General features: G+C 40.6%; 1 long non-coding RNA gene across 1 annotated transcript; it reads left to right on the forward strand.

Moving 5' to 3' along the window:
* The first annotated feature begins 5,185 nt into the window (after positions 1–5,185).
* Positions 5,186–27,367, forward strand: LOC120385343. Its single transcript, XR_005589380.1, has 4 exons — positions 5,186–5,280; positions 23,874–23,985; positions 25,745–25,812; positions 27,087–27,367. It is a non-coding gene; the product is annotated as an uncharacterized LOC120385343 (long non-coding RNA).

Here is a 27,367-nt window from a genome sequence, read left to right on the forward strand (position 1 = left end):
TCCACCACTGCAAAAAGCGGTGGCAGAGTCGACCTTGGAGCCGCGGACTTCGATTCCGCGGCATCTGGACGGGTGAGTAGTTCGAACTAGGGTACTTCAAATTCAGCTACGCTATTCACGTAGCTGAACTTGCGTACCCTAGTTCGACCCCCGCCCTTAGTGTAGACCTGCCCTTAGAGTTGGCTTACATGTGGCTCAAGAGGGGACTACGACAAAGCTTCCCCTTCAGCGTTGCCAATTCTGGTATCTTGCAGAATATGGTGCCTTTTCATAAATCCCCAGCTCCTGCAGTTGTGTGACAATATCATTTAATCTCTTGTGGGGGTGAGGGGAGTAGAGGAAAAGCTAAAAGCCATGAACCCTGAACCTTCAACAACTAGAAGGCAAATAAAAAGAACCCGACATGCACATTTTTTTAGTTGCATGATTTGTTTTAAGCCAGTCTCATGGCTTTTGAGGACTGAATCTGGAATTTGAATGTTTGGGGATTGGCAATGCAGTTGACTGCACAGCTGCCTCTTTCAATAGCAATCTGTGGGAAGCACAGACAGTACTCACCAAGCGCTCCTCACAGAGCAAATCAGTGAATAAAAGATCCCAAGGAGGAAAACAGCCAGAGCCACTGGCCCATGGAGCAAGGTTGGTATACTGTGAGAAACGATCTGTGAATGGATGGAATAGACTGCTTCATGCCATACACCTGGAGCAGCCCTGAGACAGCATAGGACTGCCTGTAGCAGAACTTCCCTGCTGTTCCTCCGGGGTTGGTACAACCTGCCCTGCCCTCCTGCACCAGGAAAGGGGCATGAAAACCACAATTTGGCCTTTAAAGTTTAGTAATGTTTTTTTAAAATAAAGACCCTTTAGAACACACTTTACATCTAAAGTGGAAAACATCTGCACTTAAACTTGCTTTGTCGAGGAACTGTTTAAAATGCAAAGAGGAAAGCTGCAGCAAAACATTTTAAAACTTGGAACCAAATGTATGGTATCAGGACTAATTGAGTGAATGATTGAGACCATCTTGTCCTAAATGCCAACAATTATTTAATGGAGCAAAAGCCCACACACAGCAATGCCTTTCTCCCCTAGAGTTGGCTACAGGCAGCAACCAACCCCTCCCCCCTCTTATTTTCACTTTCCATTCCCTGCAGCCTCTCCCAAACCACATACACCCAGCCAGCAGGAGAGGGGAAATTTATTAGTGTTTTAATGCATATTTCCTTGCTGATCAGCAACCAAAATAAATCATGTCTTTATTCTGCGCCTGGTGCTGAGATCCTTATTTGAGGTACTTCAATAAGACATTTGCTTGAATAAGGCTTTAGTTCTCCTTATATTACCATTAAGCAACATCATGGTTGTTTAATATCAAAACTGATCTATTTTAACCATATGACTGTAAAAACAGAGCGAGTGTGTGAGAGTCTTCAGGGGAAAAATAGCTCACTGGAGCCATGAAAATAATTATGGTTGGATGCTATAGCCTATCTTCTAGAACAGAGGAACCCCACCCTATATTAGAGTCTGCACAGAAAGCATTACACATACTTTTGCATAGTAAACATGCATTACACATACTCATTTTGCTAAACAAACGGATAGGGTTTTTTCTGAGGTAGAATAGGAGTTCATATTTAACACATTATCACCACTTGCCCTTTCAGACACTGAGATAAGATAGGTTAGAAAGTTGGCCTCACTGCTGGCTTTTAAACTATTAATCACAACCTATCATTTTTAGCTGGGAGAAAACCCAGCATTTTAAACATGTTTCAGATATACTGCTCTGTGTTTTTGTACTGTACATGAGCTATCTTTCCAATAACAAGATTTGATCCACTATGTCTTAATTTCATTATGTGTTATAGTAATCAATCACAGCTGTGAAAGGAAACATACTTGAGCATAATTTCACTACTTTAGATCAAACTGAAAACAAACTTTGTACTGTATGTCATGGAATACATTAAATATCTCATACTTCAGATCACATCCTAGACGTGATATATCAATCATCCACAATTCCATTTCTTTCTGCAAATTATGGGCCTCTTTTCCAGAGTGTTGCTGGATGACCTTTCACTGTGTTCAAAGGATAGTATAACAAAGTGGCACTATAGCGATCATTTTACATTCTTCTCTTATTTTATATTTCCACAATCCATTGAAATAAAAACATATTACGTGTCTAAAAAATCATCCAAGAAACTGTACCAGATTACATACATTCACTTGATCAGCCAGTGGTAGAAGTGGTTAGGCACCAGGAGTATAAGACTACAAACTACAACTCCTATAAACTATTAACACAAATGATGAGAATCTCAGGATTGTCCCAGTCCATGGATTTAAACAGTTTCTGTTTCTAGGCCTGAATAGAGTAAGTATATCCTTATGTAGGCAGGGAGCTCAGGGTGATTGTTGGTTCCCTCATTATAAACCTAGATTGGAAAAGATGAGTTTCTGACCCAGGGTTTTATATTCTCCTTTCCTGTGGAGTTGACAGAACAAGAAAAGAGTAAAATGCAATTGCAGAGCTTTCAAGCTGCGTCTCACCAGGCCTTTCTATTCCTGAGAGCTGCAATATGAATTATGGAAGCAGTCTTGTGTTCCTGCCTCCTGTCAGTCAATCAGGATTCACTCGATGAGTCAGAAAGTTTTGCCTTAGGAAAGACTAAATAAAAACTCATGTAATGAGGATGTCAGCGTTTGGTCCAATCTCAAGAATTTTCTTCTGATATTCAGCCTAATTTTTTCTTGTTTTTATTTTACCCCAAAATGTGTTGTTATTCCGAGCAAAGACAGGTTTCATATCAGAATGTTTTTTTTAGAAAACTCCAAGGCCAACTTCTCTAGTAGCAGACTATCAAGCTATCCTAAAATATTGATGATAACAAGGTGGGTGGGTTAAGGGGGAGGGGGAAATTCTCCATGGACCTTTTTTTCTGTTTCCACAATGAATCTGCCATTTCAGAAGCTTTATTTTTGCTATGCAGTCATATCTGCCTCACTTCCTCCTGCTGCATTCTGTAGGTCAAATTCACATGCAACTGACCTTAATGGATTTGCACCCATCTATATCAATTGAGAATTTGGCTTTCTGTGGCTATTGTGATTGATATGGTGACTGTTAAAGCCAATGGCAAAGCTTCAATGGTGCAGGATCAGGACCATAATTACTTCCACTTATCAGCCATTGTACGTGTCTCTTGAATAAATGTTTACTATAAAGCCAAAATGCTTCCTGTATAAAACACCATAGTCAATAATCTCCTAAAATTCCCCACAAACCCACTATTTGTTTTTAGCTAAATGACATTTTAAGAACAAATTAAACCAATATCAGATATTTAAAAAATACACAGACAGTGATGTCTTAAGAAGTCCAATAAAATCAGTATCACTCCTTTTAAAAATACCACAGGTGCTATGTTCTTTAAAATGCCACATAAAATCAGTGTCACTCCCTGTAAAAGACCAAAGGCAATGAGTTCTTAAGTGCTGCCCTTAAAAAAAAAAGATCCTTTTAAGAGGCACACAAAATGTTAGATAATCATTAGTCCAGAGACATTAGTACAGATGTCTCTGTCATCTTAAATAAAAAATCTCGCTTCATTTTTAAAATGCTTGAAAATATACTTCTAGTAAATTAGCATGCAGTGGAAGGAAAAATATATATGGAAGGAAAAATAATTGCTTTTGAACAAATACACAACTTGTGTGCTATTTGGGTGTATGTATTTGGGAAGCAAAAATATTATAAAAGAATTAAGATTGAAAGTGTATGTTAGTGGAGTCCCACTGAGAGCTTCAACAATTTCACAGTACAGGACACATTTCCAAGTGAATATAACCCCATGCTATAGAAAACTATGAGGCTTTTACATTATTATTTTTTTTAAATGACTGACCTGTTTTGTATGATAAACTGTTGATTATATAATATTTTATGGCTTTTCTACACAGGGACACTCAGGAAAGTTAATCTCAATTCACTAAATATGTGAAAGTCAAGTGGTTTAGTTAAATTGCATTGAACTTCTGTGTAGACACTCTTTCAGAACTACCATGGCCTAATTTGGTTTAGTTTAATGTGAATTAAGCTAAACCAAATTAAGGCCACTTTAATTCTGAATGAGTATCTACAGAGGGGTTTAATGCAGTTCATCAATCCCACTTGAAATGTACACCTTTAGTTAATTTGGATTAACCTTCCTTCTTGTCCCTGTGTAAACAAGCCCTTAGGTTTGTATTTTGATTATATTAATTGTATTGTCTGGCAACCCAGTTTTCACTGTGCAGTTTTTTTTCTTTTTAGAGAGTAACACTGTAGTATATATTAATGCTTACAGATATTAGAAATAAATCCCTTAAGTAGCAATTGGGATTTTATAATAACCCGGTAATATTATTTTGTCCTCTTTCAAATTTCATGTAGCAAAGTTAAGGGTGGATAAGTGGTAACAGTTGGGAGGGATGAGATGAGTGATGAAAGATAGGTGGAGTCAGCATCACTGCTAGCCCATTGGCAGAAATATCCCCTCCCCATGCACCCATAACACATACTAACAATTAATAGGGGGCTCTTTCAGCTGCTCCAGCCCTAAGCGATTACTTAGTCTACTTATGCCTGGCACTAGCTCTGGGTGATGTGTAGGTTCATTGTCTGAGTAGGTGAGGATAGAGAAGGAATGTTCAGGAGGGTAGTACCTGGGCCCTCCAGTAGAGCCAGGCAAAATTTTTCAGTTGAAAATTTTCACCCAAAAAAGGCAGACTCCAATTGATTGAAACATTTTACTAATTTGTGTTGATTTTGGAAAATTTAAAAAAAGGTTTGTTTGGACATTTTGGACATTATCAAAATGAAAAATGTTGTGTTCTTTGGAGGCAGGGGAAGAAATTCACAAGAGGATTTAAACCTTAGGTAACATTCACAAACCCCCTTGAGGAGGAAGTCATGGTGATCCCTCATACCCAACACTCCAGTGACTAGGGCTCTCACTTTGCAAGTTGGAGACTTGGATTCACATGGTCGGGGGGCAGAGTGTGTGAATGGCTCCATAGTCTGGTGGTTAGGCCGCTCCCCTGAGAGTGGGAGACCTAGGTTCTATCCCAGGCTTCACTGACTATTGACATGTGGAACAGCTCCAACAGGAGAGATTGAGAGCACCACCCCTCACTAGCCGGTAGACAGGGCACTTGTTAGGGAGGTGAAAGATCTGCACTCAAGTCCCTGCTCCAAAGCAGGAATTTGGAGCTGAGTGTCTCACATCCCAGGTGAGTGCCTTTACCAGTAGGCCTTCTCAGTTTGCATTAATCTATTCCTGCATTTCCTCTGCTTTTATTACACATACACAATATGAAACAAATTTTCTGACTCTTTTTATTGGCTGAAAATTCCAAAGCCCTGGGTTTCATGCCTACCTGGACCGATTTCCCACCCTCCTTCCTCTCTCCCATTTTTTTTGGAACTGCCAGAGAATCAAAATATCACTTATTTGTACACCTCTAGTCTCCACCCTATGTCCTGCTAGCTGGATCCTCCTGCATTATATTCAGTCTACAGGCTGCTGCTTTTTCTGTAGCAGGAGTTGCAGCTAGAGGTACAACAGAGATGTAGCTGGAAGGAAACTCCGTAGGGGAAACCTCTCTACTTCCTTGCACTCCTCCTGCCTCCTCCAGCTGCCACAGACCTTTGCCTGGGCTGCAATTTGCATGGATTACTGTTTAAACCAAAACCAGGACAGTTGGAAACTATTCAGGGGATAAAATAAACCATCCCTCCTTCTCAAAGACTGTTGAAGGGAATGCTTGGAGATATAGGTTCAATTTCCTGCTCTGCTACAGACTTCCCATGTGATCTTGGGCAAGTCACTTAGTCTCTCTGTGCCTCAGCTCCCCATCTGTAAAATGGGGATTGTAGTAGTTTCCTGTCTCACAGGGGTGTGGTGTGGAAAAAAAACTATTAAAGATTGTGAAGTGCTTAGATACCACCGTAATAGGTACCTTTTGAGTACCAGGGAGAGAGAGAGAAACTTTAAGGCAGTACTTTGTCCTTCAGCTTCCTACTTCATCCTTACTGGGCTAGGTAAACATTTTTATTCCCCTTTCTTATGCAGGGCCTGCTTTCCATGGGCACCTTTCTATAAATTTGCTCTAACGAGCCCATTTCTTAATAACTTCCTTGCCTCCCTCAGGATTGGCTCTCTGGGACCCAGTGCAGCTCAAGGCTGATGGAGCAGTGCACAGATGGTTGAAACCCAATGTTGTGATTCCCTAATTCTTAGGTCACCAGATGCTTGTCTGATCCAGAAAAGCAAGTTACAGCAGTCTCAGGGCTGCTCTCGATTGCACCAGCTACAACAGTCCCCTGCAGCAGGCCATTCCAAAGCAAAAGAAAATGCAGCTTTTCCCATCACACTGGGGGTAGTGAGGAAAGGCATCTACATTAACTATATTCCACACAGGAAGGGATGACAAGAGAATCCCCAGCTGGCTGGTTAGTTTGGCTTAAATCAGAGTGGATCAAACCAAGTTCAACGCAGCTGAGGATCTGGCTCATAATATTTAGCAGTTATATAGCACTTTACGTTTTCAAAATGCTGTGTGAAGACTAATGTATTGCATAGATCTATCACTTACCTGCCTAACTTCCACTTTCTGATAAGTCACTGCTCTGGGTACTCAACAATGAGTAGTATCTGAACTGGGTGGCATGTCATTTGTCTAGTGTAAACATGGTTTTAGGGGTTAAGAAAGCATACAACTGATGGATTTATGCGATGTAAAAACTTCTGAGTGTGCAAACTCACTGCTCCTTAGTGAATTTGGACCATCAAGTTACTAAAATCCAGAAATATACTAATTTTTTAAAAAATATGCTTTGTTAAGCAGTAATGTGTAACATTCATGAAAGCTTATGAGACAGATAGGAGTGATGGAAAATAAGGTTACCTTTGTGCTGCGAGGAATAGTGAAGCTTTTGCTCCACTTGAGATGTGTCCAGCTGTGCACAGGATTTTGTTTTAATTTAATGTCAGGAACTATAATTAACTAATAGTAAAATGGTCATGATAGCCTTTGCAATCTATTGAGCAAAACACACTATTATAGCAGACATATGTTTTCATTTTGTCTTGTCTTTCTTCCCCTTTAACAAACATTGTACCTAGAGAAAATAAAATGAAAATCAAAACTATATTGAAATAATATAAGGAAAATTTAAACAAGGAGCATTTTTTTGAGCTGGAAAAGGAGGATTGCAAGGTGCTAAAATGAGATCTTTTGAATCTAGAATCCTCTTTATCTAGAGTAAATTTCACTCCTGTGCAGATGGCAGATGCAAGGCTTTAAGTGATGCATAGAGCTGGCTCTGGCTCTCTCCAGACAACTGAATTTTACTCCTACAGAATAGGTGGTGTGTATGCAGAGGAAGCTTTCCCACGCTGTCCCGAAAATGTGCTTCAACCCTGTAATGAGGGACCATCTCTACATGAGAAGGTTCTAGGGAGGGAAGTATCCTAGTCCATGCAAATCTTGTGCTCTCCGCTGATGCTACCTATTAATGTTAAAATTGATGTTCCGAAACCTCCACTATTAATCATTGCACTATGATGTTCATATTTCCTGTCACTGCAGCATAAGCCACAGCCTACAACTCATTTCACACCGACCACTGAATAGATTTCTGTTATTTCTTGTTTTGGGTTGGATTTGAAGTGGCCACTTATATAATGGAAGGCACAGTTTTATGTCAAGTAGGATCATGGTGATATGAACATTCGGAGTTAAGGCATTCAGAGAACAGCATCTCATATCTCCCTTAATCTCTGAGAAGAGAGGCAGGAAATCAGATGGGAATCTCATTAGAAAAGGTGTTTCTACTGCAGCACTGGAAATATTTGCTATAAATTCACATGGGCCAGATCCTGAGCCGGTGCAAATCAATTGTGTTCAATTCAAATGAACGCAATACAGCTAGATCAATCTATACCGACTGAGCATCTGGCCTAGCATTTTCCTTGCCCTGACCCCATCCAACAGGTTTTACAATGGGTGTATTGATCTGGCTCCTGGTTTTATTTATTTATTTAGGCACCCACTATACTAATCACTATGAACCACTAAAATTGTTTGCCAAGAGATGTGCTAGGTAACCCAGCCTTTATAATTTTTCTTCAGTAGGTGACAAAATGGTGCACATGACTGTTCTCTATGGGTTTTGTTCAGTAAGAGTATCTTCCAGCTATTCTGTTTGTTCCATGACAATGTGTGTGACCCTGCATAATTTATGAGGTCACACATCAAGTACGTGAAGGGCTAACACCGACATAAATTTAGGTACGGACCAATAGGTGAAAGGTCAAAAGTCAGGTCAAAGGCTAAATACAGATGAAAGTGAATAGGCCACATGACAAACCATCCACATGCTAATAACATATATATATATATATATATGCTTACGCAGTAGTCTTGACCAAACAAAAGTTTCTTGTCTCATGGAAATGTAGTGATTTTATTTTAGTCACAAAAAATGTCTCTCTCAAAACTGGCTAGAGGGTAGGCATGGGCAAAGTTCAGGCAGGCATTGTGCTCAGCATAGGAGATTTTAGGGATTCTTAGTGATTTGAATGGGAATTGGGCATCCAAATCCCTTAGGAGCTTTGAAACTCTCAGCCTACATATTAATTGCATATGTATGTATGATTATTTTATATATATGTGTGTGCACATGTGTATATATATTATACTCTCACACACACACACAAAACTACATAAAGAGAACATTATTGAGGTTGCTAAGACAAGCACTCGAAAGTTAAGAAATGCCAGGATTAAGGTTGCCTGAGCAACCTTAAATTGTCTCCTTACTGCATATACATTATGATATGATTTTTAATTACATGATCATATAGTACTTTTCCCAAGGGACCCTGCCTCATTCATTGCACCAGATGGGCTTGGTCTGGGGCTTAACCAGGGCTGCGTCCTGGAGGAGACTGTTGTCAGCAGGATTCTTGTTTCATGTGTTGCAGAGTTGGAAGGTGTGTAGTGAATGAGTCAGGGGTTCCAAGAAGAGAGAGGACAGTATTATGGTTAAAGCAGTTGGCTGCTGCCCTGGGAAATGGATTCTATCCCGGTTTCTGCCATAGAGTTCCTATGTGATGCTGGGCAAGTCACTTAAACCAAAATGTTCATAAGTGGACACTAATCGTAGGTTACTCATTTTCTGGACCAATCACATATGTAAGGATTGCAGGAACAGACTCTAAACTAGGGTGTAATTTCAGTTATTCATTCTATGTGTTTTAGAGAAGACTAGGGCTTGTATGTTTCATGAGAGGACACTTGGAAGAGAGGTTGGAGGTAGGAGTAGATGGCCAATTGGTACAAGCCATGGAAGAAAGAGAGGAAGAAGACGACAAAGAAGTGGTTATGAAGCATGTAGCCAAAGGGGTACATATAGTAAAGAAAAGAGAATGGGCAGAGAAATGATGGGAGCTAAGTCATACAGAGAAGAGAGGAATAAGGGGGGAAAACAAACAATGTCCTTATAGATCTGATCCTAGGCTTTTTCTTCTAGACACTGTACGTCACTGCTTGTCATACTGCTACATATGCACTACAGATCAGTAAGCTTATGCTTAACTTGTAGACAAGTATGAACCTAGAGTTCCCAAACCCCATCAAACATTCACATTTTTACAGATATTAGTACAACAAACTGTGATGTGTGTGCAGTGTTTTCTTCTTGGGGCACTATGCACTTGTTGCATATAGTACACATGCACATGTTACATATAATAGACATGACGTGTACTTTAGTGGTGCTGATAAAATAGAACCCATCACTGACCTCAGTTTGAGTTTTGCAAAAACAAAGCCTGACTAATGAGGTTTAGCCAAAACAAGACATTAAAAACTACTCTGATTTGCCTCTTAGACAGAAGAGACAAAAATGTGCCAAATGGCCTCCTTCCTTAACTTTGGTCATTGAGACAAAATGGTGCCTGGCTCCAAGTCACCTGAGTTTTGGTTTTGCAAAATCTCACTGACTTGGTTTTTCCAAACCAAAACCATGATGTCTTCAGCCCAGTTCTGGAGTGTAACAGTGAACATGTTATAGTATATGGGTCACCTGCACTAGCAAACAGATTTCTATTGCATAGTCAGATACATAAGTGCGCACAGTTTCCAGCTCCTGTTAAAGGACAAGTTACTTGAACATTGTCATTGGGCATTTTTCCAATCACACAATAGTGCCTGATCTTGCATCCACTGAAGTCAATGTCAAAGCTTTCACTGTCTCTAGCAGTGCAGGATCTGCCCCTCAGTAAGGCATAAATGAAGTTAGTGGATTTATTACTGTGTATATCAGGAGTCGGCAACCTCTGGCACTTGGCTCACCAGAATAAGCACCCTGGCAGGCTGGGCCAGTTTGTTTATCTGCCACGTCTGCAGGTTCAGCCGATTGCGGCTCCCACTGGCCGCGGTTTGCTGCTCCAGGCCAATAGGGACTGCGGGAAGTGGCGCGGGCCGAGGGATGTGCTGGCCACGGCTTCCCGCCGCCCCCATTGGCCTGGAGCAGCGAACCACTGCCAGTGGGAGCCATGATCAGCCGAACCCTCCAGCTGCAGCAGGTAAACAAACTGGCCCAGCCCACCAGGGTGCTTATTCTGGTGAGCCAAGTGCCAGAGGTTGCTGACTCCTGATATACGTTGATTGTACACAGTTATAAATCCAGCTAGTGAGCTGCGTGCCAGAGGTTGCCAACCCCGATGTATATGAATTGAGAATGAGACCCATAATGCTTGAAAAAGTTTCTGATTTTGTACAACCTGGAGTATCATTGTTTTATAGATCCCTTCAATTGAATCATATGCTGTTGTTTTAACTTGTTAGGAATTCTTTGTGAGCTTTAGCAAGAAAAATAGATTTATTCCATTGATCATCCAGTTCAATAAATTGCCTCTTTATTCCTCATGTTTATGGTAGAGAACTTTATGATCTAATGAATGTCAGCTCAAGGTGAATTCATTTATTAACTCCTGGAAGAAATATTGGTCCCATATGATCTTTTTATTTAACATTAGAATAAAAAACTGTGGTTACCCTGTGACTAATATTTGATGTTTGAAATATACACTTTTTGACAGGTTTTGAGTAGTCAGCCAAACCATTTTGTGATGTTTTTGGCTATAAAAGACAGCTTCCCAGGTATTTGGCTAGACGGGGCTATGGAAAAAGGAAATAGGCTGACTCCAGATTTGATGGTTTAAAAGTGACTAGTGTTCATTGTTTGTGGCTCATTCTCTGCAGTTTTCAAGTTGTGGTGCTCATACGACAATGAAAAATGGTTACCCAGCAGGGTAAAATCACAGAGGCTCGTTAGGTAAACAGTAGGATGACCAGATGTCCCGATTTTATAGGGACAGTCGCAATTTTGGGGTCTTTTTCTAATATAGGCTCTTATTATTACCACCACCACCCCCCAATTTTTCACACTTGCTGTCTGGTCACCCTAGTAAACAGCCACAGGTGTGACCCAATTAGGGTCCAGCTGACACTGATAAAAGGGCAGGCTGAGGGAGTGAGAGACACTTGCTCCAGCTGAGGAGCAGAGAGGACCAGGCTGTCTGGGAGAGCAAGCAGGGTACCTGAAGCAGAGCAGGGCTGGGGAAAGGCAGGTAGGGCTGAGGAGCTCTGGCCATATGATTTCCAGCCTGAGGCCTTTCTAAAGGCTGGGGAAGGGGGGTACTAGGGCTGCAGGGAGGCAGCTGGGGCTAGAAAGGCCGCAGGTCCAAATCCCCCTGCCGATGATGAGTGACCACTTCAGACTGCAGTTTGCCCCTTAGGGAAGGGGCAGATGAAGACTGGCAGTGGGTCACTGAGGCGAGGTGGGCTTAGGGGATTGCGGTTCCCCAGGGAGGGGAGACCCAGAGTGTGGGGGCACAAGGTAAGGGGCACCGGGTCTGGGATGGACACGGGGCCAGAAGTGCTATAAGTGGTGGAGATCAGGAGAAAGCAAGTACCGGCAGGAAGACACTGGCCAGCAGGAGGTGCTCTGAGGCTAGAAGAGCTAATTCCCAGACTGACCAGCAGGAGGCACCATGGCAGTGAGTGCCCACTGTGCTACATCTTTCTTTTGTTTGAACAGATTTTTGAAGTAGGTCAATCTCCCAACAATATTTAGATTATGAAAAAGAGATCCACACATGCCATTAGGAAATGTTAAATTGTTCATATAATTTTATGCAAAAGTAGAGACAAAATAAGTAGAAGGAAATTCCATCTTGCCCAATCAATATCTTGACAAGATGTTTTTCCATTTAACCTATGGGAATGACAGTGGAGATTATCATCAGATTAAGAACTCGATAAAATGGAACTGATTAAGAATCTGTCAATTTAGATATATATTTTATAAAAGATATAGATTAGTTATACCTCACATAACTCACTGTATATATCAATTCTATGGTATATATGATGACATCCATGCAATTAAGTTGGAAAAATCATAGTGTCTACTGAACTGGGAGTCAGGAGACATTTGTTCTGTTCGCAGCTTTGCCTCCAGCTCATTGGGATTGTTTTCACTGCACTGTTAGCTCAAAATATAACTTCAGTGCTTCCCCTAACCTGGCACCCATCCACACACAAAAGTTTCTATCTTGAGTTAAGTAGTCTGGTCTGTCAGGTGTATGGGTTGGAGTTTGAATGTTGATGATGCTCAAGATATGCAGTGGGGATTCAGCCAATCTGCTGCTAATGTAATAACTCTGTTCTGCTCGAGTTGTATTTTGCAGCATAACCACTTTCAATTAAGGTTGGCTAACTCAAGAAGAGTTAGCTTAAGTGTAAATAACTCAAACTAACACTGCAGTGAAGAGAAGAACTGGGTGATTTTTTTTGAATGAATTGTTGATTCAAGTTGACCAACCATTCACTAACTTGTGTCAAGTTTGCCAAATAGTATTGACCAAACCAAAAAAAAGTCAACATTTTGGTAATATCGATATGAAACATTTCATTTTTACCTGAAAAATTCCATTTAGATTTTCAGGTATTTTGATAAAAGCAAGGAAATGGGTCACAAAATGGCCACTTTATTCTACTAGCATGTCAGGAAGGGTCCCAGGAACTGGTGGTCCAATTTCTGAGAGGGTTGAGTGGTCTTGAGATGTTTGACAGAGAGCCACATCTTCCGGCCTACCTTGAATACTGGTGCTTCTTGTCGACGATGGTTCTCATGCCCCAGTAGATCTTTTTTTGCCTCTTATAGGTGGTTCATGACCTCTTCCTGAATAAGATGGATCTGTTGGACCCAGTTGGTGGCAGGAGGATTCAGGGAGGCTGTTGATAGCACAGGTTGGAAACGGTAATGTCAAAATGAAACGTTTAATTTCATTTTGACTTTCAGCATTTTGCCAAAAGCAAGCAAAGGATTCACAAAATGGATGCAAGAGGAGGAGGAGGTGGTGGCTATGCCCCCTCTCTTATAAGCTTTATCCCAATGGGATATAAGCTTTAGCCTCACTTCGGATGACAGAGACTCAACTACCAGGCTGTCCCATCATCCTCACTCTTTTCCTCACCCAATGACTATTCATTGTCATTCATGGTCGCAATTTAGTCATTCATGATGACAATAAATAGTCATTGGACAAGGACATTCTCCTGCCATGGGAGAGATCCAAGTTCAAATCCCGTCTTCACATTACGTAGAGGGAAGAATTGAACCTGGCTCTCCCTTATTCCAGGGGAGTGCCCTAATCTCTGGGGCTAAAGGAAATAGGCATCACCACCATCTTCACCTCCTGTATACATTTTGGGAATCCTTTGCTTGCTTTTGTCAAAATGCTGAAAGTCAAAACAAAATGAAACATTTCATTTTGATTTTACTGAAACATTTTGACTCAATGCTTATGTTACAGTACTGTCAAAATGTTTCAACTTGAAATTTTTTCAACTTTTCAATTTGCTGGAAATATTCCAAAAAATGTTTTTGTTTTGGGTAAAAAAAAATTAGTAGTTTTCCTAAAGTGCCAGCGAACCAAAAAATCCATTCTTTGCTCATCTCTAGTGAAGACAGTCCCATTTTTTGGCCTTGAACAAGTCACTTCTCTGTACCTCTTTCCTCAGAGCTCTAAAATAGCTGTGTGTGGTTTAGTTTCAGTTTTAACTGAAAGTTTGGGTTGGTTCTTATTTTAATTGATCCCATTCTCTTATGTCCAAATGAGTTTCAATGTGTTTTACCAGATATGTTGGCTAACTTCTTTTCCCCTTAAATGTTACATTAATGGAGGAAATGTAATTTAAAGAAAATCTCCATGTGAAGAGCAACTAAAACTGCAAATGATGATGTAAAAAAACAATCTTTGGAATAATAAAAAATCACCATGGTTTCCCTTTTACTGCTTCATTCTAACTGAACATTTAAAAAGTCCTACACATTCGTAAGTGTTTGAAGATGATGTTATATTTATGGTGACTGGCATGAATTCATTACAGTAATGAGCATTGCACCATTTATGTCTTAAGCCAAAAGGAGCATCTTGTACTTGAAGTGGCTGGATGACAAATGTGATATATTTCATATTGTTCTTAATGCCTAATTAAAGTGTGAATAACCATAAATAATCATGTGAAATGGGGCCAGATTCTGGATTCAATAATCCTAGTTAATTTTGCACTCTCTACAGAATGTCCTTTGTTTTACAAGCAAAGACGATTCAAACTTATCTATACAGACATTCTTATTCCTGCTAGACCATATCAGCAGTAGGTGTTGGTATGCATGTAACAACTATAATAGTATCTGGTGGCTATGGTTTAGTGCATTCAGAACAAAATAATGAAGACTTCTAGTGAGTGATTTCTCAGACAGTGTCAGAAAATATTTCTGGGTTTTTTTTTTCAATGAACATCAAAAATTGCACACAAGTATCAAAATAATATTTAAAATCTGACTGAAAACAGACTAATCCTGAAAATTCAGAATTAAGGACAAAACTGTTGCAAACACCTTTTTAAACTTAAGTAATTACTGCATATATACATCACCCAGCAAATGCTACCCTAAGGTTATGGTGACAAAGCATAGGGCATACAGAAAAAAATTCCATCTTTAACTCACAACATTGCACCTTGGAGCCATTAGTATGTACAAGGTTTTTTCAGAAATGTTGGGTTTGTAGGATCCTGCAGTTTCACTATTAATTGTTAGTGGAAGATTCAAAGCCAACATAAATTTCATACATTTTCCTTCCAACTCCTGCTAGTCTGATGGATGGCCCTGTTTAATCATCCATTGTTCAGAGACCAAGCAGCAGTGGGATTAGTTAAGGATGGATATTCAAATTCATAATCTAGATTTCCTGGATTTTGTCAATACAGAACCTAATTTTAACATAGTTTAAATATAGGGCCCAGTCCTGCAAAACCTTGCACTTCCTGAGTAGTCTCACTTTAATTTATATACCCTTATGCCTCCTTAATAAACAATTACTTCAGTTTAGATTCTCTTACCATTGGGAGAACAAGTGTAAATACGTCTAATGGAGTCCAATTTAGTTCAAGAGATTCTAGGGGGATCTACATTAATGTACTCGAGTCTATACAGGGCCGCCCAGTCTATACAGGCCCTGGGGTCTTCGACGGCGGGGGCCCCCCGCTTCGGTGGTAATTCGGCAGCGGGGGGTCCTTCCGCTCCGGCACCCGCCGCCAAAGTGCCCTGAAGACCCGCGGCAGGGGCCCCCCGCCGCTGAATTACTGCCGAAGCAGGACCCGCCGCCGAAGTGCCGACGACGAACCGGAGCGGAAGAAGCTCCGGGGGCCTGGGCCACACAAGAGTTTTCCGGGCCCCCGGAGCGAGTGAAGGATCCTGCTACAGGGCCCCCGAAAAACTCTCGTGGGGCCCGGGGTCTGGGGCAAATTGTCCCACTTGCGCCCTCCCCCGCCCGGGGCGGCCCTGATTTTATACCGTGTTATGTGCTACCTCTGAATTTGGCCCTAAGACTTTCAGACTACTCACTTGAATGTAGGAAGTTAATTAACCTTGCCAAGGCACTTTGGAGAAAGATATATTTTCTGTTGTAACAAAACCTGAGTTTTTTGAGCATGGGACATTCAGTTAGAAAGGTTTAGTGTGGTTTGGAAGAATAATTAATAAACTAATAAAAACATTCCCAGAATGACAGGGTCAAAAAAGACCTTTCATTTATGCATTCAGATTACTCAACTGCCCAAAATACTGTATGTTTGGGCAATAATGCACTTTGAGAAGTGAGGAATTCAATTAGTTCTTATGGATGTAGTGCTGGGAAGGGCTGGAAAAAGCAAAGGAACACAGACAACATTAGGACAGTGTATGAACTGGAGAGAGATCTGTGAAATCAAGCCTCTAGCCTTTGGAAGTGTTTAAGAAAAATGCCAGTGATTATATCAGTAGTATTCGAAACATGAATAAGCCATGTTAAGAAAAGCATAAAGAGATCTCCATTGTATGCAGCCAGGCATTAATTATTCTGTATCTTGCTCCTCTAAAAGCTTTCTGTATTTTCTCAAAGTTTACAAGTCTTGTTCAGGTCAGGGGAGATATAGACTGTTTTTCTGGTGAGGAATCAAAACACGTAGAAGGCAGCCATATCCCAAATTACTAGCTGCTTAGCCTTAATTTTTTAGAACAAACAAAAGGAATATTCTCTGGCAGGGTTGAAATTCCAGGAAAAAAATCTCACTCAATTCTCAGGATACTATACAATGAACACACTTTTTCTCTGTTCCGTATTTGTGTGATACAGCTGTAACTGGTTTTAAAATTGGTTTAGCTGAACCAGTTTGAAAACTGACTAGAAAATGTTTCTTACTGTAGACAGGTTCTTTGTATGCTGGAGGCCTCCTAGAATTGTAGTGAGATTTAGGATTAGCCAAGCATCTTCTTCCGAGAATTTTCTTTTCTCCATTAATTGGCATGAACTGCAATACATCAATTATCTCTCTTTTCAATCTGTTTTTGTAATCTACTTTTCCCCTCTCTGTATTAGGTCTGTGCATGAAACTGTAATAGAGCTGGGCAAATAATGCAGACCCCCCCTCCCCAAAACCTATGGATATTTGTTTTAATTTTCAATGAACTCCTTTAACTACTCTTGCACCACTTTAGTGCTCTTTCTAAAAATATTCCAGCAAATTATTTGCTGGAAAAAAACAAGAAATTAAGTTTCCATATTAATCAACAATCAACAAGTAAATTCAGACTTGTGGGTGTCCACAATAGCAGCCTCATTCCAATTAGTGCATAAAAACATCCCATGTCAATGATTCCAGTGAAAAATCTTAAATTCTGAATATAAATATTCACAATGGAGTATTTGTGAATGAGCTGCCAACCAAGAATTATTTAGAGATTCCCCTGAATAACTGTAAAATGAATACATTCAACAAAAATCTTAATTTGTTCACTGACAATTTGTGACTAGGTAAAGAGAGGAAAATGGCAAGTAATAGAAAATGTATGAATTATTTGACATGTTCTAACCTGTATACAGGTTGGAAATTCCATTATTAGAAGTCAAGAAATAGGGTTATTGTGAATGATCTTACTGTTTAACTGAGAGTACACACAGCCCTTAAAGAGACACTCTAGTTAGCTGTAGTGAGGTTTTTTATGGAAGTTGAATATCTCTTCTGTAAACTCCTACCTTAGTATGGCTCTCCCTCTTGTTTTCTGGATTATTTATTTAGGTGTAACTACTCCTTACAAGTTACACCAAGCAAGCCAAAAAACAAAACACAAAATAAACAGTCCATACACTATAGAAACTCATTTCTTTTCACGATTCACTGACACTAAGCCTGGGTCATCACATCCAAAAGAATTACACAAACTCATTTAGGAGTTTCTCTTAGAGCCATCCACAGGGTATAAAAAAGTTCTGATAAAATATTGTCTGAAATTATGAGTACTTTTAATTAACAGTTATCAGAGACCCCTTCCATTCATTCAGCATGCTTTGTATGGACTAAACTCAAATGAGCAGAAAGCTGAAACAGAATCAATGAACTATAGATTTTCTTTCATAAGGAATGTCAACTTGTTGGTTAACCCAGTTTGTCTTCAGAGTCTTCCTAAATTAACCTCTTCATCAATGTCTCCATGCTATATTACTCTGGGACAATTTAATTTGTGAGTTAAACTGAGTTTTTTAAGGCAGCAATAGTATCTTGTATGTGTATTGTTAAATTCTGTGTACAGTTACAACAATCAGTATAGAATAGTACATAACTCATTAGGGTATTGCAGGTTCACCTTTCCAGAGGACTCAAAATATGTATTTTCATTAATAAAAAGAGGAATAGGTCCCATTAACAGGCAGTCCAGGATGCTCTAAAATACTTAACAATACATAATTCTTTCAACAGAGCTTTCCTACCATATATCATGTGTATCAGTAGGGAAAGATATGTGCCTTTTGTCATCCATACAATTGCAGGTTTTCTCCTGGATGAAAGCACATAATTCCTATTAACACTCTCAATTTCTTCTGCAACTCAGAAGAAGAACAGGTTTCATAGTCAATATCGTATGGATCAAATTTGTGGTCAAAGGCAGCCTAATTTTATGATGAGCCGAGCACTGTCAACTCCCATTGACTTCAATGAGAGTTGAGGGCGCTCTGCACCTCACAGGAGGCTTTCAGCATCTTGCAAGATCAGAACGATAAAGAAGAGTCCATCACTTTTTCTCATTTGCATTATTCAGCAAGCAAGGAAGGATGGTCTTATGGTTAAAGTGCAAGACTTGCTGTCAGAAGACTAGGTTTTCTGCCTATGGTTCTGCCACAGATGTCTTTCATGACCTAGGAAAGCCTCTTAATCTCACTGTGAAAGTTTCCCCACTTGTGCCCAAACATTTCCTTTTGCGCCTCCCTTAACAGTAATGGAATCTGCCTGCGCACCTCCTCCCCATTACTGCACAGTAGGCTCAGCAGAGGAGCATGGGATGAAGACAGAGCTGGGGACCAGATCTGGGGATGGGAGAGGAGCTGGGGCTGGAGGTGGAGCTGGGCTGTGGGTGGAGAGGAAATGAGAGCAGAGCTGGGCTGGGGGTGGAGAGGAGCTGCAGCTGGGGGCATTATGGAGCTGCGGCTGGGGGCAGAGTGGGTGGCGCTCCTTCCCTGATCCACATGGGGGCTGGCCCGGGCCCTGCTGTGCACCCCTCCCAAAGTTCCTCTGTGCCCCCCTCGGGGTGTTTGCCCCACAGTTTGGGGACCACTGGGTTAAACTATTAAACATCCATGAAGTGCCTTGTTATACTTAGTCAAAGATTACAGAAATGCAAATTAAGATTATTTTACTCTCCACTATTACAGTTTGATTTTTTTTATTTTCAAAAGATGGATTTGTGTTCAAAAAGTCAATGTGGTCTATGAATTGAGTGTTTTCCAAAAAAGCATTCAACTATGTCATGTGAAAAGCTGAGCACTCATTTTATATTTTCTTTCCCTCAGTTTTAGGGTTGTCATAATACGGCCATTCCCGTCAGCCTGCTTGGTTTCCGAAGGTCTCTATGTCAGCCTCAGAGGCTCTCTTTTCATAACCCATGTTAGCCTCCGCAACATTGCCAAAGTAATGCTTTTATTTGAACATTTTCACATTCCCACCCCATCTTCACATTGTCTCAATATATCTCATGTTCTGCATTTGATCTGGATAAATACAATGGGTTGCTGAGTGCTCTTACCAAGACGAGAGGTTTCGGATTCATTCCACATGGTAGTGTTTCATTTTTAATTTCTTCTTGTTTTCCTGATTGCTATTGTGAGCCGTTTGAAGTTTACAAGCCAAGTTCTGCTCTCACTTAAGCAAATGCAATCCTATTAACTCCAGTAGTGTTACCTAGCAGCTCTGTGTTCTTGGGGAACCAGGGTGCAGTACCCAGCCTGTCTGACTCACAAAAGACCCCCATCCCCTTACCCTGCAGCCTGTGCTTGAACCAAATCTGCATCAGAAGAAAGACTTATAAAAAAGCAATGAAAAGGCAGTGGGCGACACACCTAAACCCATGGGATAAGGATGACAGAATTAAGGAAACTCCCCTAGCCTCATTTGCATCAAAGATGGGACAAGGAAGCATCTCCCTTAGCATACAGAATGGAGAACAGTGATTCCAAGGCAAGGACAGCATGGAACTCTAGGACCAGAAAAGCGGGGAAGCACTGCATGATGGGGGATCTCTGCTCTATATGTTAATGAACCCGCCCGCCCACACACAGCTCTGCAGTTATCAGACCAATTCTAGTAATAAATCCTTTATTGCTATCGAAAATAGTGAAGCTCTCTAATTGCATTGTGAGCTCCCTCCAAGGAACACCGCCCATAGCCAGGAATGATCAGCTGCTCTGTCTAGCCTGAACAAAACAACTTGGTATTTTCCCTTGTTTACACACAAACAAATCTGGTGTTCTCCCTTGAACCATTGTTGTTTATCTACAAAAACCCCTACCCATGCTCAAATAAGTGTTCTGATGCCTGGATCAAAAATCTGCATCAGTTCCATTGGGACATCATCTTCTCCTGACTGATCGTGCTGGGGGCTCTGTCTGTCTCCAGCACTCGGACCCTCAGCTATCACCACCACCTGGGGCCCCCAATTGATTCAAGCTTCACGGAGCGGTGAGAATTCATCTCTCTCTCTCTTTTGGTGTAGCCTTCTGACCCTGACTTGTGTGATCAGTTTAAGTTTTGTAAACCTGATTTTATAATCAAATTTGTTAGATTTAATATAATAACTGTTTGGTTTGCTTGGCTCCCCTATGGTTATTACCTGGCAATAAGTAACTTTCATGATTAAGCTGGTTGCTTTTCTCTCTCTCTCTCTCTCTCTCTCATGGGTGTTTTTTGGTTTCCTCATTTGCTCTGCAGCAACACTCCTAATACCTAAGCTAAAAGATCCTTGCAGCGCCCAAAAATCCTGTGGTGTTTGCTCATCAAGTGGGTTACTACCAGAACAATTGTAACATGAAAGGGGATAGAGATGTGCTGAACCAGGGACATATGAGGGTGGCACTTTGGAAGTGCTGCTCGACCCAGCCTGCTCAGGTGTACTCTATTCCGGTGCAGTACCGATCACATATGAGGGTGATAGCTAGGAGGTTCTGTTCGACCCAGCCTGCTGAGTCTAAGGGCCTTAGAGGGTGACGGCTTGGAAGTGCCGCTTAACCCAGCCTGCTGAGTCCAGGGACATATAAGGGGTCAGCTTGGGAGTGCTGATTAACCTGATCCTCTCAGACGCGCTCTGTTAATGTGTGTGTGTGTATGTATCCGTATAAGAACACAAGTGACACAAGCAGTATATTTATAGAAATACTTTTTTTGGGGGGGGGTGTTCTGTAACCCTAATAAATGAGCATACCCCAAAGTAACGGGCAAAGCTGGTAACTGTAGGTATAACAGAGGGCAGAATTTGGACCAGTTCCTCAAGTTGGCTGGGAGTCATAGGCTTTTTCTAGGCAGGTAGCTTTCCTGTTGCCTTTGTTATCTAGCTGTCTTTGCTTTGGCTCAATGTATGTGTAAACACGTCATGGTGTGCAGTGGCATGCTGCAACCTTTTTAATAAAACTGGCCTGGTATGTACTTTATGCCTACCATAAAGTTCTGGGTCTGTACATATTTCTATAACTATTCAAGGCAAAATGGATTCTCTCCACATTTCATTTTGTAAAGATAGGCAAACATGGACTGAAAAGCTATCCACAGGGTGTCATAGACATACTTGCACAATAGCAAGTTATCTCATGCACATCAATTTTGACTAAGATTTTTCTTGGGATTTTTTTATATTATGCCCACTGACCTTCTAGGTAATTCTTTGTACACATTTTGTAGTTCTTCTGCAGGCTACTACTCTTAACTGTTGTAGATGTGCTACATTTTATCCAGAACATGCGCTTTGTGCAAAACAATGCACCAAAGCTAATTAAGGAACCCAATTTAGTAAGTGACCACATTCACGGTATAGAAGAGGATACGATTCAGGAGGACTCCTCTCTCTAGCAATTGTGCACGTCTTGAGACATCGCAATATGCTTGTCTGAATACAGTGCCTCTGCCTTATCAGTTTACCAGCCTAAAGCGATTGGACCAAGCACTTTTTATCTAATTTTGATCTGACTCCTATTCAATGGATGGATTTGAAAGCAACTCAAACGTTCAACTGGAAAAAAAGAAGTAGAGAGAAAATATTCAACGAAAAATGGAGTAAAAATGAATAGGAAAAACTGAGAAAAGGAACAGAGAAAGGGAAATAGGAAATGGTTTGCGAGATTCCTGGCTGCCTCTCCCTGTCCTTGTACATCTGTGAGGATCTGTCTACAACCTGGCCCATAACTTTTCCCATGCTGAGCAAACAAAACCTGCTCAGGAGAGGATGTCACTGACAGCATGCCAGTGCCTCAGCACTCAATGAAATTTCCACCCAAACTGTCAAGAATCATTTCTCTTGCAATGGAATGTTCATGGCAGCAATCAGGAGAGTGAACTTTGACCCGAACATTTGTACCCGACCTGTTTCTGGGCAAGTGCATAGCTGTGAATTCCCAATGAACACATGTCAGTACACTCCCCCTCCCACACACACGCCTACAAACTTTGCTCTCCATGTAGTCAAAGGAAAAATGTATCTTTTGGCATTATACTACAATTGGCATTAACAGTCAGAAGTTTTCTTTAAATTTTTGTGTGAATTTGATTGGCCTGAGCTGTGAATGAGGCTAGTATTGAAATTGTTTTCATGTTTGTGATCGCTTAACGCTGCACCTGCCCTCTTTGATTTCAGTGGGACATTTGCCTGGCTATGGATTGCAGGGCCTAGTCTTGGGGTATGAATGCAAACACTGTGGGGCAAGTTTTAATTTGTGACATATGATTGTTTAGAAATGTTCAATGGTTAATTTAACAGGAGGACAAACTGCGTGGTCCTCGCTCAAATTTCTATTGAAGTGAATGAGTTATTCCCGAGTAAGGTGTGAATGTAAATTAGATAAAGGACCTGTGACTTTCACCCATACAATCCAGAAAGCCCATTTTAATGACATCAGTATTGAGAACTCTAATACGTTTACTGATATATCCAGTTCTGGCCTTTCATAACAGGTCTGACTGAAAAGAAGGGAATCTGGGTGCAGAAAAAAATAAGACAATCTGCCTTCATAGAAACCCACTGCCTATAAACCTATACTATACCATCTTCCCACTCTGAGCCAATAGTACTTGCCCTTCTGTTGACATTCTATATATCACTTGTCCTTATGAGGTGTCAGCCTCCTGGGTATTAGACCAGAGGTGTTCAGCCTGTTCCATAAGCTATTTCAGTTGTCACCAGATGTATCTGAACCCACATTTCAACAAATGAGAAAGCAGTGCACACGGTAACTCAGATTTTCAACACAGATGTTACTGAAGTCAGTGGGAGCTGCTGGGAGCTCAGCAGGCTTGAAAATTAGGCCACTTATTGAAGTGGACTAAATATAGACTTATGAGCCTTTCTTTAAGCACCTATTTTGAAAACTGTGGCCAATTACTTGGCCACTTCTGCTTCATTTCCATCACCATGGTTCAGCAAATGAATGAAACCCTATGCTTTTCACTATGTTGTATTCTTTTTTGTCTAGAAATGTTCTTAAAGGAAAAAAATATCACTGAATAGTTTCTGATATAATCTACCATTCGTACCTTCTGTTTTCTAACATGGCTTTCTTATAGACAATCCATGAATGTCATTTCTCAGCTAATACATTTTGTTTTATAGCCCTCTGACTGCATGTTATTGGTCTGAATAAAGATGTTTTTCTCTGCATGATTGCCAGAGCACTCAGTTACTGGATGAAATGCTCCCTCTGCTGGCAGAGAAGAGTGGCCAGTGGAACACTAGATCCCAGTGCGGCTTCTCCACTGAAGTTAATAGGATTTCTCAACATAGTAGCTATTCTGTAGTAAGTAATCACAGAATCAAACCCTTAGTCTTAACCATGATGAAAAAGAATATTTCAATCACCTAGAGAATTCAATTGTGTTACTGGAAATAAAATAAAATTACCGTGTTATTACAAGTTATTTCTGCTGTTACTTTAGAAAAGTGAGGTCTTCTGGGGCCTGAACCAAAGTCTGTTGAAGTCAAGGGAAGTCTTTCAATTGACTTCAGTGGGCTTTGGATCAAGACCTGTTTGTACAAAATTTAGACTGGTTTTAATTTGTCATTTTCTTTCACTTATCAGTCAATTCTGATTTAACAATGGCCAATATGTACTGAGAAGAATGTGAAAATAATAACTGGGCTATGCCCAGGTACTTGAAGTTATTCTGAGTAGCAGCAAATAAAGGGTGAAATTCTGGTCCCATTGAAATCTGTGTGGGCGTTTAGCCATTGACGCTAATGGGTCCAGGATTTCACCTGGGCATTCAATAGGATTGGAGATATTTTGCTGTCTGTTTCTTTAATTCCATACCATTAGTTTTGTACACTGTAATTAATTCCTGTTTAGAGCTGGGTCAATTCTGGGAAAAACTGCATCTGAACATTCATTTACAAAGCACTGCATGTATTGGCTCTGATAGTACTCACAACTTCTTTCATTCGCTTTCTGAGAACACTGTACAAGCTAATTTTTGTCCATAACAACGCCTCCAGAATATGAAAGTGCTTGAACACTCATACAAATATATATGTAAAATTTTGTTAATAAAGACTGACAGCTCCCTAAAAGCCATCTGGGGACTGATTCATACCACAAATGTTTGGAGACCTGTCTTTAAAGGTCTTTGGCTTTAGAAATTGGGAGGGAGGCTTTTACAGAGCAGAAGGAGGAAACAATTCCATTAAAATAAAGTAGCAACAGTGATGTTAAGAGAAATTTGTATTAATTATGAATGGTGATAAGAAAATTAAGTAAATTCAATTTTAAACACTTGGCTGATATGTAGAATATAGGACAACATGCTTAAATGCACAGCAGAGACTGCTATTCCCATTTATCATATATGGCACTAAAGCACTCAACGCAGACTTCGCAGTTTGCATTGCAAAACCCTGGCACAGAGGCAATTAATTAAACCAGATAAAGATCAGACTGTGCCCTGCACAGCTAGAGCCACACAGGTAAATTACTATGAGAGAATTCAACAACAAAAAATTAAATTGAAAGGTTGCTGTAACCAGCTAGTAAATGTGGCTTTCTGTGGTTTATGTATCTCTGTCCCTCAGCCAGGAAGGAAGTCACATGTTCTAAATTTGGAGTTACATACACAGACAGAATTATACTGCCCCAATGAAAAAGAAAATATATGAAATTTCCTAATATTCCTTATGCCTGCTTATTTTTGGCTTTGTTGGTCTAAAATGCGCTAAGCCTTGCCTAACAAAATTAAAGCCTCCAAAACATTGAATCACAAAGAACTTGCTATGGCAAACCTTTTATTGGTATCAGTTTAACCACCCTGAAGTGTCTTTGTAATTTAGGAATCTTAAGTCTGAGTTATAAATCTTTGGAGTAAGGACTGTGTCTTCCTACTTGGGGTGCTACTGTAATAATAATAATGTTGATAAAGATTATCCCACTGCATTCTTTGGTCACTCATCCTATCTGAGGCCTCACATTGTAGACCGTGAATGATAACTACAGATTTCACAGAACAGTTTTAAAACTTAGAAAAAAGATAGAAATCATTCTCTGTCCTTCAGGAGGAAGCAGAAATGGAATCTGGGACCAAACTGTGATTGCCTTCAAATGAGTGGTCCTAGGAGCATAAGTAAGGCATTCACAATGTTATCCTTTGTAAATAAACACAAAGTCACAAACTACTGCATGTGCCAGACTTAGAACTGCATACAGATGTTACAGAGTAGCCCTTGTGTGATGGCCGCTGAAACCTTTAGGTCATTTATTTTAAAGTATATTGATTTAATTCATTTAAGCCATATTCAGGACAGTCAACGGAGATTAAGCAAGAAAATATAAAAATGTAGTTAATGAAGATGGACAGCTCCCTCCAAGGTATTTAGAGCCTGAGCCTGCAAGGTGCTGAGCACCCACTGCTCCCAATAACTTCATTGAGAATCAGGCCTGATCAGACCTTTAGTGTTTTAGGTTGGGATTCATTACATTTGATGAATGGTGTGGCTCATTCCTATGAGGACAGTGGTTAGCGCTAGCTAATGGCAGCTGTAGTATGGGCAAGTTCTCAAAGCTTAAGTTTCCACACACCAGGCTGTCAGCACACCTCAGTCCTGACCACAGCACTACCGTTGCCTTATGATCTGGCAATTGCATTAGTCAGTCAAATAACTCATGTGGGCTCTAACAGCCAGAAGCAAATACTTCCATAAGCCTTTAATTTCCTTTTCGTACTCAACCCTATGTACATCTGCTTTGTGAACACCTACTGAGGTACCTCTGAATGCCTGCTCACCTCCAGGCAAAATGGCTAGATCCTGAGGCCCCTGCTGGCCCCTGTTTCCATCTTCAGGAAGGTCAGACCAGCATAGTTAAGAGGGTGTGAACGTAATACAAGGCCCAGACCCACCCGCAGAGGGACAGAGTGGGGTTTGGGGGAGGGCATAAAGAGATTTAGTTCAACCACCCACCCCCATACATGCGCTGGTGAAAGGGTATGATGGGTAATTGGGGGAGCTCTATTATCCATCTTTCAGTTATCCTGGAGGTGATGTGTATGTGTGTGTGTCTTCTTTAAGTCGTACAGGTGCTCATTAAAGCTGGTTGGGAATTGTCTGATTCATTTGGGGGAGGGAATGTTGTGTGTGTGTGTGGAAATACTAATCCATCCAAACTGAAATTCTTCGCAGGAAAGGGTTGGTTTCAATTGATCTCCCAATTCAATTTTTGTATTTGAAAAACAACATTTTGAAATGGTCAGATGTCACACACTCCAAATGAAAGCTTTGTTTTCCAGTTCAAAACAACTTTTTGTTTCAAAAGTTTAGTAAATTTATACTGAAAAAGCTTTTAAAAATGTACAGGGTCAATCACAACAAACATTTTGATTTTGTTTTTCTTTATTTTCAGATTACCAATCCATGAAAAGTGAGATTTTTTTACTTTTTGTCCTAATTGAGGATGGGGGAAAAAAATGAAATCTCAAACTCTCACTGGACAGGAAAACCATTTCTCACCCACCTCTAGCCCTCATTTTGCCTCCAGACAGCTCCACACTCTTACCACCTGGGCTTTTCCCAGGAGGCCCAGAGTCACATGCTCAGAGGTCACTATGAACATGGCATAAGTGCCTACATATTAGAGCACGTCAGAGAACCAATTTTTTTCCAGGGTAAATTCCACAGGAAAGA

Source organism: Mauremys reevesii, linkage group 1 (genome assembly GCF_016161935.1).
Source record: "Mauremys reevesii isolate NIE-2019 linkage group 1, ASM1616193v1, whole genome shotgun sequence".
Lineage (NCBI taxonomy): Eukaryota > Metazoa > Chordata > Testudines > Geoemydidae > Mauremys > Mauremys reevesii.